The sequence below is a fragment of the Palaemon carinicauda genome, unplaced genomic scaffold (assembly GCF_036898095.1).
Source record: "Palaemon carinicauda isolate YSFRI2023 unplaced genomic scaffold, ASM3689809v2 scaffold1463, whole genome shotgun sequence".
Lineage (NCBI taxonomy): Eukaryota > Metazoa > Arthropoda > Malacostraca > Decapoda > Palaemonidae > Palaemon > Palaemon carinicauda.
This window is the reverse complement of record NW_027168996.1, coordinates 17,501-22,500: the sequence shown is the minus strand read 5'-3', so window position 1 is coordinate 22,500 and position 5,000 is coordinate 17,501. Positions and strand designations below refer to the sequence as shown.

At 37.5% G+C, this 5,000-nt stretch overlaps 1 protein-coding gene across 1 annotated transcript in view; it reads right to left on the bottom strand.

Annotated features, from left to right (window-relative positions):
• Positions 1-5,000, bottom strand: part of LOC137635599 (limbic system-associated membrane protein-like) — a 24,050-nt gene that overhangs the window by 9,354 nt on the left and 9,696 nt on the right. The gene's annotated exons all lie outside the window — the stretch shown is intronic.

Genomic DNA, 5,000 nt, shown 5'->3' with positions numbered 1-5,000 from the left:
GCGGTATTGTGAGTGAGGTCGTTTGCATGTGCCCCACGTATCCTAATGGGCTGCTCGGAATTCTAGCAGTTAGGATTGACCAATCAGATATGTCCATTCGAGCGTGATTGGCAGAGTAGCCAGGGTTTCCCTTATAGAAAAAGGAATCTCTTCAAACCCATTACAGTCAGCAGCATTCATCATCTTCGACACGCCAGCAGGATAAAAACTTCAGGCAAGGCATGTAACGATCATCAAGTTTGAAGTGGGATCTGTGAAGTAAACGCATGATTTTTTTGTCTCGCCCACCTAGGGAATTCCAGGAATTGAGGCTATATTATGGTCGGATTTTATAATGAGTAATCAAATATGCATTTTGGGGAAAATATAGAATAACAGTAAAAGATGTAGGGGCATTTTGTCGATAGAAAGTCATGAGAGAGTAAGTCCCTTTGCGAGAAAGGAGAGACAAACAAGTAAGGTAACAGCTGTACCGGAAAGAGGAGAAGTATTGCTTCCCCGGACACTTATGAGCATATCAGTGACCTAGTGTCAGCATCTCCCAAAGGGAACCAGGGTCGTTGTTAAACCCTATATCAAATGGCCACTAGTAGTTTTAGAGGGCTTGTCAGAACTAAAAGAAAACGGAGCAGAGATTACGATAGGTAATTTGTCAAATAACAGAGATGTGTTAGGAAATGATTCTCCGTGTGAACTGGAGTTATGTGAAATAACTAATAATGGTATCTTGGGAGCCACAATTTCAGCCAGAACAGGGGAACGCACTCAGAACTTGATTATGCAAGTGCCAAAATATGTCCGCCAGAATCAACCTGTGGTTAGTAACATTGTTAATAATTATTCTGATGTAATTGCAACTGGCCACGAGCCACTGGGGAAGATTGATCAATTTCACTTTAGCATTGAAACTGGGCAGGTGGAGCCGATCAGTTAAAGGCCTTGTAAGGTACCCATACATTTCCAGGGAGAGATAGAAAAGGAAATTAGTAAATTAAGGGAGCAAGGAATTATCGAGGAGAGCGAATCCCCGTAGGCTTCTCCAATTGTAGCTGTTAGGAGAAAAAAGATGGCTTGGTAAGAACGTGTGTTGATTATAGGAAGTTGAATGCAGTCAATAAGGATAATACATTTCCCTTGCCTTCGATTGAAGAATTACTTGTGAAGGTACGGGATAGTATATATTTTGTGACTATCGATCTAAAATCTATATACTATCAAATAACCATTCAAGAAGACAGTAAATGTAAAACGGCCTTTATAGCCAACGATCAACTATTTAAGTTTAATTTTTTTCCTTTCAATGTTGGAAATGGTCCAAGTCATTTTTCTAGAGTAATGATGGAGGTTTTGACTCCCTTGATTAGCTGTAATGTTCTTTTTTATCTTGGTGATATCATAATCACAGGGAAAATGGCCGAAGAACATAATGACAATATTCGTATAGTTTTAAAAGCATGTCAATGTAATGGTATAAAAATGAATTTGTCTAAATGCAAATTTTTCTGTATACAGGTCGAATATTTAGGTCACATATAACCCCAGAAGGTATTCAACCGTGCAGTAAAGTAAAAGCTATTAGAGATTTCCCCAGGCCACGCACCACTGAGGAAGAAGCTGGGTTCTTTTAGGCTCGCTGGGTATTACCGTAAATACACCAGTGGTTTTAGAGAGAGAGTGAGACCCTTACATGCTTTAAATAAAAAAAAGTAATAAATTGGGGAATGGAAGAAGAAAGGGCCTTTAATAATTTAAAAGCTGCTTTACTTATCAAGGACTTACTTGCATATCCTAGATTTGATTGCCCGTTTTTAGTGACAGCAGATGCGAGTAGCATAGCTATTGGTGGCGTAATTTTTCAACGAGATGATAAAGGTAGAGACTGACCAATTGTTTTGCTTCCAGGCTATTAAAAGGGGCAGAAAAGAATGATAGTACATTCCATCAAGACGCATTGGCTATTGTTTGGGTTCCAGAAAGGCATTGGTTCTTTTTATTAGGTCAGCCGATTCAGTTGCAAAGTGATAATGGCCCCTTACAGGATGAATTCTACAAAGGAGACTTGACGTCTAGACAATCGAGATGGACTGAAAGATTGTTAGAGTTTAACATAAAGGGGTTTGACAACATAAAAGGTAATGCTAAATAGGGAGCTGATGCCCTTTCTAGAAGTGCAGTAAAAGTATTAACAGCTCGGGCGTAAAAGATGAACGAACAACGAAACCAGAAAATTCAAGGCCTCCATCTAATAGAAAACAGGATATGAATTCACGTGAGGAGCAATCAGAAAATGAGAACCACGAGAGAGAGAGAGAGAGAGAGAGAGAGAGAGAGAGAGAGAGAGAGAGAGAGAGAGAGAGAGAGAGAGAGAGAGAGAGAGAGAGTAGGAGATGTTGTAGAGAGAGACAGAGAGGGAGATAGTGAACGTGACTGTTTGTGGGTGGCCGAGGATATGACCAGGGGTGTCCAAAATGAGTGCCCTGATGATGTAAGTGTGATTGACTTTGAAGGTTGGGACATAAAGGAAGTCCAGGAACGACAGAAAAAAAAAGAGGAATGGATGGCAAGAGTGTGAGCATTGATTAAAGTGGAATCAGAGAGTTGTCCATCATTTCTGAATGTGCATCCGGAGAATTTTTTTTAGGGAGAATGATATCTTATATTGTGCATATGATAAGAGGGAAGGGGAATTTTGGGGACGGGTAGTTCTCCCTCCCTCTTTAATTAATCGAGCAATCCACATTGTAAATGGAATTCCATACGCAGTGCATTTAGGGATTGATAGAACATTAAGGAGAGCATGAGACTCCTTCTTTTGGTTAGGAATGAGAAAATCTATAGAAAATTACATAAAATTTTGTCACTGTTTCAAAGAACATGAAAACACTGTACCGGAAGCCATAAAGTTTTCTGTGATTCTTATTAGAATTTATATGGTGCATGGATGTGGTAGGACGATTTTCTACTGGTTTAATACACCACAAGTATACATGGGTGTTTGTGGATGCATCTACTCGTTACACTCATACTTACGCAATGTTCGATAAATCAGCAAATTCATTAGCCCTGGCGCTGTGCTCTTTCATTACTAGGTTTGGTTGCCCAAGAATTTTGATAAGTAATAATGGTCTTGAGTTTATAAATAAAGTGGTGAAATCGGTCACGAACTTGATAAAAATTTAACACTTTCCATTGACCGCATGTAGACCTTCAGCTAATTGTTTAGTGGAATCACATAACATATAAGTGGTGCAAGTTTTGCGTTACTTAGTGGCTGATGACCACCTTCATTGGCAGACCATGCTTCCTACAGCTGAGCTAGCTTTGTACATTGCATATAATTCCTCACTCTGGGACATGCTATCCGTTTTTGTGTATGGACAGGATTCTGTATTACCATATACGGTTCTCATTAATTCACAATAGTTGCAAAATTATTCAACAGAGCAATGCCGTGCCTAAAAGGTTTTTGAAAAAATCTAATGAAAAACACAGCTCAGGGTATGATGGTCGGTTCAAAACCATACCGTATTTATGGGTCATCGTGTGTATTTGAAACGATTCCAACCTAGGGAACACAAACTAGAGCCCGCGTATTAGGATCTGTACAGAGTAAAGATGATTAAATGTAACACAGTAGTGATACAAAGCACTAATAAGGGGGCAGAGTCTGAACATCATCAGGCACACATACACATGGTTCCGGAAAAATTAGTTTCAGAAGTGTCAATCAGAGTGTACGTCCTTATCCCTGCGTATGCGACATTCCTCGATTTGATGAGTAGCATTTTCTTTTTCTTTGCTGTTGTTGGTGTTTGAACATACTTCATTTCTTCTTTTGATGTGTTCTAAATAACACTCGAATGCCCCAAAATTCTCAATAACTATCAATGCCCTATGCCAATGGGTTGGTCAATTTGACCCCCTAAGTAATTGAATTACAGTATTATATAGAATAAAGACATTAATAAAATAATTCGATGGGGATCTTTTCTGTATTGGCTTAGCAACCAAAAATACAAACTATCGTAACATTACTTAGAGATTATTGCTCTCATGAAATACTTTCATTACGTTTTAGCAAGAATTGAAATGTTATGTATTATACAGTAGTTACGGAGGTTATAAGAAGAAATTAGTGAAATTATTTCATATCATATTGTGTAAATTTTTACATGGTGTATTTCCTTTTTTAGTGGAAGTTTAATTTTCTGGGTAATTTCTATGTATATATATTAAGTTGCATTTCTGTCAAGCATATGCCATGCCCTATTCTGGGTTAAAGTTTCCTCCATGTATCATATAATAGAGAGGGCATGTGCCACCTCCTATCGGAGTGAGTAGCTTGAGAGGTGGAGTAATGTCCTAATCTTTGTATGCAAAATATGTAGAAGTAGGTGTTTTATACAGTGAGATTAATGACCTTTTTAAGAGTGTTATGACTGTCATACATTATAGACATGATCACTGAATTCTGTTATAGGTGACGTGTTCTAAGTCTGATATGTGACGTGCTCTAAGCCTATTGGTGAGAGCATATTTCCATCACAGTGGAAATTTCCACTTAAAATAACAAAATGTAACAAGATCTATCAAAATCTAACAGAGTAACATTGCATTTACTTGTTCTGAGAGGTAAGTAGTACCATTCGAGTGATCATAAGAACAAGTAGGTAATCGTCTGAAGAGTCTCTGTCTGTGAAAAGTGTATTCAAGAACATTTTAATAATAAATTGAAAAATCCATGTTCCGATGTCTCATTATCAGTCGACATGGGCCATTTCTATTCTTTACTGAACTCTTTTTCTGTGTTGGAGCTCTTTAGCAAATAACATCGTGCTTTTCCAACCAGGGAAATAATAATAATAATAATGATAATAATAATAATAATAATAATAATAATAATAATAATAATAATAATAATAATAATAATAATAATAAATGACCATGTGGTTTTGGAGAAGGAAGAAACCTTAATTTCACTGAATTTACTCAATTGTACA